This window comes from Etheostoma spectabile, chromosome 3 (genome assembly GCF_008692095.1).
Source record: "Etheostoma spectabile isolate EspeVRDwgs_2016 chromosome 3, UIUC_Espe_1.0, whole genome shotgun sequence".
Classification (NCBI taxonomy): domain Eukaryota; kingdom Metazoa; phylum Chordata; class Actinopteri; order Perciformes; family Percidae; genus Etheostoma; species Etheostoma spectabile.
In genome coordinates this window covers 20355045-20370456 of record NC_045735.1, presented here as the reverse complement: position 1 = coordinate 20370456, position 15412 = coordinate 20355045, and the positions used below count along the sequence as shown (strand labels likewise).

The following is a 15412-nucleotide window of genomic DNA, read 5'->3' as shown; positions in this document are numbered from 1 at the left end:
TTTTGGCTGGTGCCTAAAATGTTTTGAATTTTGTACTCAGCCCTACTTTTGCTTTTTTTCCTATTTTCAATCTTCTTTCTGCCCAATCAAATGTTTAATGTTCATAATTCATCTCGTCGGTGGTTGGTTTGGTTCCTCTTTATATAAGAATTTTTAAAACAAAAAGTGGGCGGTCACTAGGGCTGCACGATATTGGGAAAATATCTAATTGCAATTATTTTGACTGATATAGCCATTGCAATATGATTCATAATACTGGAGGGAATGATAATTTGTGTATCATTATTCTCATTTTCATTGGAAAAAAAAAAAAAAAGTCTGTAGGATACGATTTGTAGGCTGGGATGTCTCTGCAGCACCACAGTGCTTTATTTTAGAATGCTTTGACACATATTTTGCCTTTAACAAATATAGCACCACTCTGCGATTTGGATAGTGCACTAGTCCAGAATTGCGATTAATTGTGCAGCCGTAGCGGTCACTGCAGAGCTCTATTTTACATTCAGCTAAAAAGAAACGTGAAAAGCTCTTTGCCTGAGCATGCCACTCGGCTGTGTTGCTGTATGTTGCTGTGGCTTGGTACAAAGGAGCTTTCAGAGCTTGTCAAAAAAGTCCGTGCAGCAGAGGGCGCGGACTAGCCTCCCTCTCTAACGGAGTCCGCCAAGAGTGGATGTGGGTGAATGTATAGTATCACTGAAAATCACACATTCTGATAAAACCTGGCAGCAGGCGACAAGTTTAAGTTCTTCCCATTCACATGCTTTAATGTACGACGTATGATGTTTGCGTAGCCCTACTCTGCTGTTCTCCATTGAGCACCCGTGCTGAGCTTGAATTATTTATTCACTATTTATTTTCTTCCAGCATGAACACGACAGTCAGGGTTGATGTAGAGGTTGAAGTACTAGCAAGCCGAGGAACATCTCTCCTCTTTCTGTCCTGACTGGCTCTCCTGTTCATTGTAATACACCACCAATGAGTGAATGAAGCACTTTGAACTTAATCTGCTGCTGAACTGTTTTTCAAAAACAATCGCTTGGCTCCACGCTATTGTTTCTGGATGTGAAGCGATGACACAGTGACTGAGGTTTAAGTGTGGGCTGTCAGCTTTGACTAGAGTTTTTTTTTTTTTCCTCCACCACATCAACATTTAAATAACTACTGTCTTTTTCTACTGTCGATGCATCCGCCCCATTTTAGGCTACAAAAAGGATTTGGACAGATCAAGAATATTGTTCGTTAATGGAACTTTCTTTTGGTCAAAACCTCCTTTTTGTCTACAGTTATAACATCCAATGTCTTCAAATTCCTGCAACCACTAAAAAAAGCTTCAAGTGCATTTAAATATTGATAATAGCACTTACAGTATGGGTGTGTTGTTCATTTATATTGTACTGTATATTGGAACAAAATGTTATGTGACTACACAGTGGCAATGCAACAATAGCCAAGCAACACTTCTGTGCGTGTGTATTGTGTTGTTTTTATGGAAGATTGACTCAGAGGTTGTAAAGTCAACCCTTCAGTACATTTTGAAGCTGCAGTTTGTGTAGTTTGTTTTGTAGTGCCGATGTATTTGTTGATTGGTCCAAAATATAATTTTATGTGTACGATGCAATATATCGCCTTTCTAGTATTTGGTATTTTATTTTTTTGTCGAGCAGAATGTAGTATTTCTCCAGGAAAGGAATATAACAGAAAACCCTAACAATTTATCTTTAAAAAGTACCGTAGTAACCAAATATTGCCGTAGTTAAAGAGAGGGAAATAAATTCCCATTTAGTCTTAGAGTTGTATTTTTACTTACTTACACTTTACACTTAAACAGCATGGCTGCTTGTTCATGAGATGATAATGTTTCCTTGCACATACTTTGTGTGTATGCCAACATGTTGGACATACCTATGGGCATGCTGTAGTTGGTATACACTATGCAGCAAGCTTTTCCATAGTTCTTTTTGGAAACGTGTGGCAGTTGTTATGACAAAGCCAGAAACAACATTGACTCTGTACCTAAACCCCTTTATTTTTCCTGTTGGCTCTTTGTTATTGTATTTTCATTGATATTTTATTATACTATTTATTGACATTCTAAGTCTTCGACTTTTCTCCGCTTCTGTGTTCTACTTTAATTCACTTTTATGCAGAGCCCGACCGATATATCGGCGGGCCAATATTAAGCTTTTCACAAACTATCGGTATTTGCATTTATGATAGCGTATAAAAAAGACAAATAAATGACTCTGATAAATTAATATAAAAAAAATAAATAAATAAAAAACGGACGGTCAACCATGTTATGAGTGTTGGCGTTGTATAGTTTGTCCACCAGAGGGCGCTCTACATCCCCATTGGCAACACTGATTGTTTTTTGTTAATGTGTTTTTGTTCAAAGTTTCATTTATTAGTTTATATTTTTATAAAGAAAAATTATCAGAACATTAATATATTTGATGTTCCTCTGTTGTGACAATAAAACAAATTATCATATTTTAGTGACAACTCATAAATATCTACAAATAACTAATGTTATGGAAATCTGTTAGTTTTGTTACACGTTTATGGATTTTTTTTTTTTATATATGTTGGCATATCAGATTTTTTTATTAACCAAATATTTGTATCGGTATCAGCCTTAACAATCCTTTATTGGTCGGGCTCTGCTTTTTTAAATTTATTCTAGACTACTTCTATGTTAGGAATGTGGGTGTATGTTAGCACACCAGCATGTATCCTTTTGAATTAGCAGTATAAAAGATCCAGCGAGTGTCAAGCCTGCCTCAGGTGAAATTCAGCTACGCTGATTTCATAGTCCACCTGGCATGAGAGGAGAATGACATGATACCAGCAGGTACAGTAAATCCTCACAAAGGAGCAGCAAGTTCTTTATTTTGCTGTAAATGCTGGCTTTGAATACAGGAGCGGCTCTGCATTGGAGTTTCCCTTCATGATAGAATAGAATTTTACTCCATGAGTGCTGAACCTTGCAGGGAAATACTTTTCATGTTGTCTTACGTTCAGTGTCCACGCCTGTAGTATTAACAAAGTTACTGTTTTCACCAAAAGCATCAAGTGGAGCATATGGGGTCCAGCATGGCGTACGATTTGTCATTTTGTCTCTGGGGTAATGACCATGACTTTTCCAGGACTGACAGGCCAGGCAGGTGGGGCAGGCAGTAAACAGTCAAGTAATTACACTGCAGGATCGGGGGGGGGGGGAGCTGGACCTGCCCTTGTGGAGCTGACAGACTGGTAAAAGAGGGCAGCTGGTGCTTGAAACAGCTGCTGAGGGTCAGACATGGCATGGGTCGCGAGCAGTGATGATGGTGACTAAGGCTACTACGTTTACGCCTCGTGTCCACACTACTCCGGCATTTCCGAGCCCCTAAATCAGAGACATTTGGAAACACTGCTGTCCCATTTGGATTTGAAAACTCCAGGGTTCTTATCTAGACGGGCACAAACGGAGACCTTTGGAAACGACAATGCAGGTCACCTCAACTTTGGTCCAAGAAAATAAATCCCTGGTCTTACCTTTCATCATTTTCCAAAGTGTTCTTCTGTATTTTCAACTCCAACCACAGAGTAACGGCACACAATGTGCTTCCTGTTTTTAACGACACACGCATTCCCTGTGTGTGAATGGTCATGTGACATATGTTCTCAGACGTGTTAATATGATCGGATATTAGTTCTGCTACTGGAGCTAAAACCTCTTGTGTGGAGAGAGATCAGGTTTTGTCTCTTAAAATGGAAAATGTATTAGTGTAGATGTATTCTACACCTAAGTCAGTAGAGCCCTGCAGGTTGGAAAGACAGCAGACTGGGGGATGACGGCAGACTTAACACTGTCAATCACAAGATATTGCCACAGTGTCTTCAGGTATTGCCTGTGTTGGAAGCAGCCACGCAACATCAAAACCCCACTCTGACACCCTGCTACCCTTATCACCTGTCTCTGTTCACTTCAAGCAGGGTGATGTTTCATTGGCCAGTTACCATGCCACTTGCACATGTTAGTGCACATCAGCGCACGGGACCACTTCGTGACAAACCCTATGGAGCGTGCCACGGGAAGTGTGTGCATATTTTGACAGAGTGACAGTGTAAAGGAAGATGGAGACAAAAAAAAACACAGTGAATGATACTATCCCAAATAATCCGGTTGCTGTTAAAACGCCAGAGCTAGCCAAACGAGCTTCGCTAGCGAGTGTTTTTGCTAGTGACATGAAGTATGACGAGAACTCGAAGAGACATACCAAAATCACCAATGCTATAATGTACTACTAGGGTGGCAGTAGCTCAGTCAGTTGGGTTGGGAGCCGGAGGGTCACTGGTTCAAGTCCCCATACGGACCAAAGTATGGTGGTGGACTGGTAGCAGGAGAGGTGCCAGTTCATCTCCTGGGTACTGCCAAGGTGCTCTTGAGCAAGGCACCAAACCCCCAACTGCTTGGGGAGCCTTGCCATGGGCAGACCCCCCACTCTGACATCTCTCCATTTATGTAAATGTAAATGTGCTGTATTTATATAGTGCTTTTCCAGTCTTAACAACTACTCAAAGCGAAACATTCACCATTCACACACATTCATACACTGTGGCCGGGGCTGCCGTACAAGGTTCCACCTGCTCATCAGATAAACACTCACTGCAATATCTACATTGCTCATTATCAGCAAGCCTTCCTCCAATGTTCCAAAGGCTCATTCTGTTTACTAATGTGATATCATTTATAAAAAAAAAACTAGAACGCTTTTGCAATTATGTAAGCACATAAAAAAAAAAAACAATGCAACTGATCCCAGGTGGTATTCTGTCTATAATGGAGTGCAATTGACATTTACCCAATTGAAAGTGACCCCACACTTTTGACCGGTAGTAGGTTAAAAATATCAAAATTAACACTGATATTGTAATAGTCATAATCAATATTGCAATATCACATTTTGTCAATATCGTGCAACCCCAACTGCAAGCTTGACCAATAGAGTGTAAGACTGCAGCATCCCAACACATTCTCTAGATGTAATTGTCTAGGCTATAATGGCTATTGAACTACGATTAACATCAGATGATGGACGTCTCCCAGCAACAGGCCTTTGAAGTTCTCCAGAAGCTGTTAATGTACCCGCAAGGAGAGACGACTTGATCCTCGGCCTCACCCCAGCATTGAATATGCAAAGCTCTCTGTTGATTGCTGCTCCAAGCACTCATAATGAGCTTGAACACCTGAATAATCGTGTACATCCACTGGCTATTAGAGAACCCTCCAACCAGTATTCTAGTCCATGATGTGTAGACAACCAGTGTCGTGATTCATGTAATCCTCGCCAGCCACCCCCAGTGCTTTTTGCATTGCCCTTGCCTGATGCTACAGGCCTGCAACAACACTCACCAGAAAGCCCACACACTGCGAATTGCATTTTTTCCCCTGTAATTACAAATGTAACACTATTGCTAAGTGTTTTGTTTTCAACACCAGTTTTGTACTATTACCAACTGTCTTGTGAACAAATTGGCCAGTTTTCAGACATTCTCCTCCCACTCCTCTTAATCCTGTTAAACTATAAACTCCCCTGCTAATGCATCCATATTTACATTCACTATCTTAAAGAATTTTTGACGTTTTTTGGAGAGGAGCTCTTTTTGATACTGAAGACATTAGTGTTGCGTGGACATTATCTCTCCTGTTTGTCATGCTGCTCCGATTCGGCTGAGCTATAAGAGCATGTTAGGTATCTCCAGCATTTAAAGTACAGCCAGTAGATGGTTACTTGATGGTATATGTAAACAGAAATTACAGAAAGATTAGGGGGATTAAAATGTACATGCCCCAGGCAAGGATCTGTGGGTGTGGGAATCCGAGAAAAGGAGATCAAAAAAAGAAAAGAAGGAGGATGCTTTATATGCTTATGCTTGTCTTTGAAAGTGAGAGCGTGACGAGGTGTGTGCTCCGTTTTGGTTTTAGGGCTCGGCAATATACACTTTTCCCTCAAAAATTTGAATGAGGAAAATGTATGCTTTCTATATTTTCTCAGATAATTGTACATAAACCCAGTGGGAAAAGTGATTCACTACAAGGCAGAGAGCTTTGACCTCATAGAATATTTTAGTTTTACTCATTGTGGTTTGAAAGAAGAGCAGTGGGTTGGCGTGTGTGTGTGTGTGTGTGTGTGTGTGTGTGTGTGTGTGTGTGTGTGTGTGTGGTGTGTGTTGTGTGTGTGTGTGTGTGTGTGTGTGTGTGTGTGTGTGTGTGTGTGTGTGTGTGTGTGTGTGTGTGCACGCTTAAAATTGCCATTACTCCTCCACAGTAACCTGAATTGAGGCTGTATGAAGCTGCATTGGATCTGCCCTGATGCAGACCAAAAACAAAGCGGATGTTTGCACCTCTATTTTCACATTATGATGGTTTTGTTGAGGTTGTTCCTGTGTGTTCATCACTGTTGTTATCTGGATGACATGTCTGTATCTGTCCAGAACGTGTCATCTGAGGTTTGCCAATATCACAATGGCTCTGTGAAAGCAACACCAGCATGGCTCGCTGTCAGTGGTGATAAATTGTCTGGGAGGAGATGGTGTCATTAGTGTTATGGTCAGACCGAGGAAGTGGGGGGGAACCGCTGCAGTAAACACTGTCTCTCCACCACTTTCTTCCTCTCCCCTCTCCCCCCAGCTCTGTGACCTGCATACTGATCCCCGTTTTGTACCTGGAGGACATCTTGTCCCCAGTTCCAGCCTGGTAACAGAAGTGACACTTTGATGATCTGGAGAGGACAGAGTCAAGAGCTCCCCGCTGTCAGCCCCTTCGCATCTCTTGCCTTTCTAAAGGTGTAATCCCAACCCTCTCTGTTTTCCGTCTTCCCTTTCTATCTCTCCCTCTGGTATCTGCATTGCAGTGTACTTTTCTTTTCCCTATCAAGCAAGAGATGTTTATATCAGCAGTAGTCCTCTCCTCTCCTCTCCTCTCCAGATGGAAACTAGCAGCACATATTTCTTGATGGATGTGCTTTTCTTCTCTCCGTACAGTATTCGAGACATCCGAAGAGCATATATTGTATTTTTGACAGCCGTATTCCGCAGGAGGAAACTGTGTATGCTAATCAAACCCCTCGACTGTTAGGTCTTTCCCCAGCTGTCTGTTTCATCCAGTAGACGTAGGACGACGAAATGTGTGTTTGATTTCAACACAAATTGTATCTCAAGCTCAGCAGGGCTTAATACCAGATCACAACTGTTGCTCCATAAAATCTACAGTAATGGGCTTAATTAGCTGAGAATTACGGAGGCGTGGTTGATACTATGTGTCTCTGCGTTCAGAGATGGAGAGGAAGATCTTTTTAGTTTCAGTTGTCCTGTATTATGAGATTATATCGCATGGCTTGGCTGCGTCAACAAAGGTGAGCAGAGGAGAATGCTGCAGTGCAGAGGACTGTCAAGGTGACTGTCTATCTTGGGTCCCTTTTGTAACTAAGTTATGGGAGCTGCCAATTTAGCACCCATTATAGTTTTGAGGCAGCAGCTTCGTGGCTCTGCAAGAGTATTTTGGATTAACAGGGTGTTCCCTGTTCACATCGTGTGCTTAATAGGCGTGTTAATGATTACCGGTTTAACAGTTAACTGACAGTAAGAAATGTATTATTTATTATCCTAGAGCCTGACCGATAAAGGATTTTTAAGGCCAATACCGATACAAATATTTGGTTATTTAAAAATCAGATATTCCCATTTATTGTCCAATCTATATATAAAAAATAAATAATCCAGAAACACGTGAGAAAACAAACAGATTTCCCTAACATTAGTTATTTGTACTCACAAAATAATAAGATAGTAATTTGTTTCAGTGTCACAACAGAACAGAGGAACATCAAAATATAGTAAAGTTCTGATAAATAAAATGTATAAAAATACAAACTTAAGATATGAAACTTAAAGTTCTTTTGAACAAAAACAAAAAAATCGGTGTTGCCAACAGGGACGTTGTAGAGCGCCCTCTGGTGGACAAACTATGCAACGCATATTGATTTATCAGAATCATTTATTTGTCATTATAAATGCCGATACCGATAGTTTGGGAAATGCCTAATATCGGCCGATAATATTGTCCCACCTATGTATCGGTCGGGCTCTAATTTATACTATCAAAGTCAGTATTATTAAAATCCGTTTAGCATAGTACAAAATGTTTGTGTTAGGGGTATTTGTTAACCTCTGATGAGAAAAGCATTTTATTTTTATTTTTTTTAAATTAAGCTGCACATAATATATATATACTATTTCTTTCCCGTTTCCCATGAGGTTGTTATTGTGTCAGGTTACCACTCAGACTGGATGATGTTTTCTTCCGCTCCCGCCCTGAAGAGGTGAGAGATTCTCCTGTTTGACAATTCAAAGCATTTCAAGAGATTAGAGGAACGACCACACGATACAACCCTCCAGAATAGTAAACAGGTATGTGTTGTCACACAGTAAGCTTTGAAAAATAAGATAGAAAAATAAGACCCAGACCGCTTTGTGTGGCCAGCTAAAGGTGTGATTAATCAGTAGTGTGGAACAAAGGCAAAGTGCTCCCGTACTCAGTCCCTTATTGTCATTTAAAAGCAAACATACCAGCGTTATTGGGCTTTGATTTCTATTTTGTATTGGCCAGGCTGCTTTTAAAGTGTAAGACTGGCCACAGATGAAAGGCTTCACTTCTAGGCCCACCGGCTTCTCCACATGACATTGTTTGGCATTGTACTGGTGAGCTGAGGGTGGATGGCGGAGACGGTGTATGAAAGCCCTTTCACACCATCATGAACCCATAGAAAGTGAGAACTCCATTTAACAATGTTAGTTAGTTTCACTTGAAGCGGACCAACCGTTGGACACATCAGAAGAAGAAGGGCGCTGTCCTCAGGGCAGAAATAGAGACAGGGAGCTGGTGACTGGGGACGGAGCCGAGGAACTCTCATCATGGCCGTGACACACCAGCCCGACAGCTGACTGTCGGCAGAAAAGGCAGTCGGATATGGAGAAAATCCTACATCACAATATTTTTTACCAAATACCTCGATATCAATACTGCAACATTTATTGTGGTGTTGACTATTGGTGTTTCACAAAATATTTACATATTGAGATTTTTGATAAATAATCATCAGTAATGGGGATATAATGTCTAAGTGGGTAAAGGCAAATATTTGGAACAGTTACAATAGTCTGGTAAGTTCAGAATATGACATCACTTTACTGTAATGCAGCCTTTAAAACCAGGAAAAGACAACACTTATGCCATATTGCGATATCCAAAATCTAAGACGATATCTAGCCTCAGATCAAGATATCGATGTAATATCGATATATGGCCCAACTCTACTCTGAACACACCGAAGCGACGCCGGCTGCCGACAGCAGCTGATTGGTCGGACGCGTCGCGTGGGTCTGGCTTCTCTGGAAATTCAAAGCCAGACTGTCATGGCGGCTCGTTCAGAATATGATCTCATAGTTTACTAAAATAGTTCACAGAAACGTGTTTCTGAAAACATTTTAAGGAGAAATTGGCCGTGCAGCTGCTGAATCTGAATTTCAGATACCTTCAGTGATCGACTGCCTCTCTTTAATTGCTTTAACCAGGCACTTCGTAGCTGCCCACATGGAGGGAATGTTTCAGGACCCTGCTACTTTTACCCTTAAAGCCTATATCCTGGGAACATTTGAATATTTTTTTTTTATTGTGCAAGTTGGATCAATGAAGGAATACTTTGACATTTTCAACAAAAAAAAAACAGGACCCCTATGTTCCATTGTTCTCCAATTTCACCTTCAAACCTTTCAATTTATTCAGCCCTCTGGCTTCTGGGATCTGAATAATATCCTGATTCCATTACTCACAGGGAGAGCTTCAAAACCTTTTCAAAATAAATGCAGTTTCCCACAAAACCCCTTAAAACTCTCCTCTCAAACCCCCTGTTACATATTTTTTATTATACAGCTGAAATTATGAAAAATGTGACACCGCACATTCAAACTACAAGAACTCCGTGGTTCTTTGTGCTCCACTTTCACCTTAATACGATTAGGTGTCATGCTACTAAATGATTACGATGATTTACATTCATTCCATTTTCCTGCAGATTAAAATGTAGTCATGATATTACTTCTAATGAAGATATGAGCCACACTTTTAAGTCCACATTTAAGACACATTGCACGTTCTGTGCATTTTGAGATTTGCTACATTTCATTTTCCCCTTAATTTATTGGCAGAGAAGGTAAAAACAGACTTAACACCTAAACCCAAGGTAAGGCCTTTTACACTTTACGATGAAAGTTGCTGTTAATATTCAGGTCATGTACCTGTGCTCTTTTCGTGGCATCACCTATTCCCTTCCTCCTCCGTACATCACAAATAGCTCTTTAGTGTTTGCTTAGGGATGATTTGATGTGGTTTTCTCAGATTGAAAAATGTTTTGTAGCAGCTGTGTCAGTTCAGGGAAACATTTCAGAGACGGAAGGTCTTGAAAAAGGAGGCAAATTATTTCATTTAAGATATTAATGAATAAATGTCGGTTTGTGTTTTGTCTGTCTCTGTGTTTGCAGGGGGGAAGGGGTTTGACTCTTGCTTTAGTTGATGCTATTCTCTCAGTTTGATGACCCCACCCCCCCACCTTGGATAAATTGGCAATTACAGGAGAACCACATTGTTCCGTCTTTGAAATGAAATGGCACAAATTGCTGGTGCTGTGGCGTGGAGCCGTGGCCAGGGTATTTATTACAGCTGTAGACTGTCAGGTTTAAGATAAGATTAGATATATGAGGTGGCTGTGACTGATGGTGGGACACTGCTGTCCCCACAAGATGACTGGAAGATGAGATGAAGAGATGCACTGTCCTCTGTTAACTGTGTCTGGATTACACCCACGTGTTCTCTCTCTGCCCTCCCACATGATAAAGTCACATGCACCACAAAGTAGGCCTGGGCACTATATCGATATATATATATGAGACTAAAGCTGGGCGATATGAAGAAAATCAAATATCACAATATTTTTTACCAAATTTATTGATGTCGATATTGCGATATCTTTATATCTAGTCTCATATATCGATGTTGACATAATATCGATATATTATCCAGGCCTATATGACACTAGATATCATCATACAATCATCTCATCACTCCACATCATACAATTTGGATATTGTAATATCTTAATGACACAAGTGTTGTCTTGTCATGGTTTGAATGATTTGCATTACAGTAAAGTGATGGAATCATTGAATTCTGAATTTACCAGACTGTTGTAGCTGTTCTGTTATTTGCCTTTACACAGTTAGTTATTGTATCCACATTATTGATGAATACTTATCTAAAATGTCATTGTGTGTATTTTTTGTGAAAGCACCAAAAGTCAACCCTACAATATCGAAGCAATATTGACATTGATGAATTGAATGAAAATGATGATATTTCATTTCCTTCATATCCATTTTTTGCATATTCCCTTGGTAGCTCAGTAATAGTAGTAGATTGACCTGTCATGTCACCCAAACATCCTGAATTCAAACCTCCCCCCTGGTTCTTTTCTGTGTTTTTGTAGGTTTTATCTGGTCTGGCTGTTCTTCTTCTATGACTACTGCATGCTTTTGACCCAAGCAACTTATATTGTCTTGACTCTGTCAGTATAAAATCTCTCTTTTCTCTGCTTGTCTCTTTTTAAAACAGCACTCTTTGGCACACTCTCCCTTCCCAGTGTCTTTCTTCTTCCTACTGTAGCATTGTCACCACTTTCATTTGCTCCTTCCTTCACAATCTGTATCTTTGCCATGGCTTTAAGTCTGAATGCTGCTGGAGGCTTAGCCTGCTGGGCTGAGGAGTTCCAAGTCTCAGCAACAGCGTGCTCCCTACTCTATTGGCGTTTTTCCATTAATGGTGCCTGCTTGATCCGCCTCGACTCTGCTCGGCCGCAGGGCCCCATCCTCTTTTTTCCATTGCAGATTAGTACAGTCTCATGCTTGGCAAGCCATGGCTGGTCGTCATAGGAGGAAACTGCCGTGACCTAACGCGACACACACACAACGTCAAAGGTGTTTTTGATTCTCGGCATGTGGCTGCTGCCACAGCCAGAAGGCAAATTAGTTTCAAAAGAAGCTGGAGGCAGCAAAAAACAAAAATGCTGGCTAAACTATTTAAACACGGCGGGTTTGTTCAGGACCCCCCCACCCCCCGTCGCCAGCAATTGACGCTGTGAATAGTGACATTCTCTCTGACCAATCAGCAGTCTGCAGGTTTTCACGTCACCTTTTGGTATTGCCTCAGCTCGGTTGGAACCTTGACTGATGTAGTACTAAAAAAAGTACCAGGGACTTTTTTTTTGTAATGGAAAACCAAAAAAGGTGAGTCTAGGCGAGTGGATTAGGTACCATGCAGTGGAAAAACGCTATTTGTCTGCTGTTGATCTGCCCTGTGTGCCCTTAACTGCACTTTCACTGATACTCTCAAACCTCTCCTTAAACATTTTGACTCATGTTACTCTCTGCCAGCCTGATGTCCTCTTCTCTCACAAACACACACAATGCAATTGTCTCCCCCTGGGCTCTTAATCTTCGACCAGACTTCCACATAGTTCAGACATGAAGGCTGGTTTTCATTAAATCCACACATTGCTGCTTGATTGCAGTAGCTGAACTCACAAACTAAAAGCAAAGATTTCGATGTCACCTCAAGAAAAGAAAGGATCATGTGACTGCCATATATATATATATATATATATATATATATATATATATATATATATATATAGTGCCCAATGAAATCAGGTGCATTTGGAAAAATATGTAATTTGGCTGTCTAGATATCCGCTTTCACAGTATGCTGTCTTCATGTCTTCAAGTTCCTTTGTTGTGTTCCAATTAACCCAGACTCACCCTGTTGTTTGGAGAGAAATACAGCTAGTGGAAAATTGAGTTTACAAGACCTTGACCTTCCACTGAAGCTGGCGCGGTCAAGTGTTTATGAGACTGTTGACCGAGCTAGAGATCAGCAACTCAACACTTTTCATTTACTCAAATCCAAAACTTGACAGCATCACCCCAGGGCTCCTGTGACTCCTGTGATAGATACACAGCTTGATATGTTTTCCTTAACATAAACATTGATGTGTCTGTTTCCTATGCCCAAAAACTGCTAGAACAACTTATCAGACACAAGTTGAGAATGGCCATCATACACTCATCACGTACTAAGTCCTTATACACTTTCATAATTTATTTTGATTAATGAATTACTTTTTATTTCTGATTCATGGCTCAAGTACTCATATGGACCAAAGTATGGTGGGGAACTGGTAGCTGGACCTGGGCACTGCCAAGGTGCTCTTGAGCAAGGTGCCAAACCCTGCTTGGGGGGCCTTTCCATGGGCCCCCTCACTCTGACATCTCTCCATTAGTGCATGTAGTAGTAGTAGTAGTAGTAGTAGTAGTAGTAGTAGTAGTAGTAGTAGTAGTAGATTTATTAAATTAATTAAATTAATTTAGTTACTACTAGTAACGTTACGTTTTGAGTGGATGGCGAGCGCAGACGCCAAAATGGACGCCAATAAGATTCTGAATGGAAAGTTTCCTTTTTAAAAGTTGCCAAATGGTTCCATTGACAAGACCAAAGAGATCTGTGTGTGTGCGTGTGTGTGTGTTGTTGTTGTGAACTGAGCTGTCATCGCAGCACGTCCGGTCTGAAACACCACTTGATGGCCAAGCACACAGCTGATGCAAAAAATTGAATACTATAATAAAAAAAAACATTTGCACAAAGCAAGGCGATCCACTTGTCCATGTTGATAAGAGCATTAAAATGAGAAAAAATAATGGGACAAAAAGAAACCAAGGGACATTTAGAATAGATACAAATCTGTGCGATTGACAATAATGCGATTAATCGTGATTTAAATATTTTTTTGACAGCACTAGCGTGAATTGAAATATAGTTTACATAAACTGCCAGGAATAATTTATATTTGGTTCTATGGACACAATACAGTTGAATCAGACAATGTTTAATTGCACACGTTGTCTGAAAATTGTATCTATTTTCTTAGATTATTTTACTCTTTGCAAGTAGCCACAAATAGAAGGCACTGAATCCTTAGAGCCGGTTTACAGTCAACGCATCCAAGCGTGCGTGCACCAATGTGATGTCAAAATGATTTAGATCTCGCTGGCACACCAGGATTTGCTGTGTTCCCTCAGAAGGAATCACTGCACATGGGTAGGCACTTTAAATGACATTTTGAACATGTTAAGAGGCCAAAAACACATTTAAAACTTGCCCTGTTTAAGCCTGTTGGGTGCCAACGCTAGCAGGAGGATAACACGGTGTAGGCAGCACCGATTAGCACAACAGACCTACATGTTGAAATCGACCGGAATTCTCCTTTAACTTACTGGGTTAAGATGAGTTCTTTTATGGTGAATTAAAGGCTTGATCTGACCAAGTAGGTCATCCAATCAAATTGAAGCGTTGACATCAATGTTGCTGCCAGTTCTGCCGTTCGTCACTGCCCAATGTGAGGAGAGTGCAGATTTGAGTTGCCCATGCATCACTTTGCAACAAGTAGAACATAAGATGCTACGAATCAAACACACCAAAGGCTGTCAGTTGATTAGCGTTTTGAGTGTCATAGCTAGATGTCTAGAACGTATTTGAAATGATTCCCATCTTCTGTTGTTGTTTGTAATGAGAAAAGTTTATTATTTCGTGAATTTCACAATTTCACAGTTATGCCGTAAACCGTTTAAATCTGAGCATGCGCAACTAACATCTGCACTCGACCAGAGCCGGTCTGACTCGACTCATCGGGTATGACACGTTATGCCGTAAACTGTTTACATCTGAGCACGCGCCACTCAAATCTGCACTCTCCTCACATTGGGCAGTGACACGGTTGTTTACCTTTTTCTTCTTCTTCTAGTCTGTAGATAGATAGATAGATAGATAGATAGATAGATAGATAGATAGATAGATAGATAGATAGATAGATAGATAGATGGATAGATGTTTATTGATCCCAAGAAAAATGGGAAATTCCGGTGTTACTGCAGCAAAATCAGTCACAAAGCACAGAATATAAATATAAATGAAATACTAGGAAAAATATACATACATACAATATACATGAAATAATAATATGAATAAAATAAAAGAACAAATATTTGAATATGTACAGGATGGGAAAACAAAAATGTACAATTGCTTAAATAATATGCTAAGATGTATGCTAAATGTAAATAAACCAATTGTGCAGGTTGCACTTAGTGCAGTATTGTGGTGTCAAAAAGTCTTATCTAGCACCCAGTGATGACATGTTAAAAAGTGTTATTGCCCGTGGTATGAATGATTAGAAATAGTAAACTCGGTAGCCTTTCCTCATTAGCG

The 15412-nt window shown here is 40.4% G+C and overlaps 1 protein-coding gene and 1 long non-coding RNA gene across 11 annotated transcripts in view; both read left to right on the top strand.

Annotated features, from left to right (window-relative positions):
* The window catches only part of nbeab (neurobeachin b), a 286390-nt gene that overhangs the window by 50029 nt on the left and 220949 nt on the right, over positions 1-15412 (top strand). The gene's annotated exons all lie outside the window — the stretch shown is intronic.
* LOC116671676 (uncharacterized) lies at positions 3729-14509 on the top strand. The gene is made up of 3 exons (XR_004327325.1): positions 3729-3740; positions 5930-5936; positions 14431-14509. It is a non-coding gene; the product is annotated as an uncharacterized LOC116671676 (long non-coding RNA).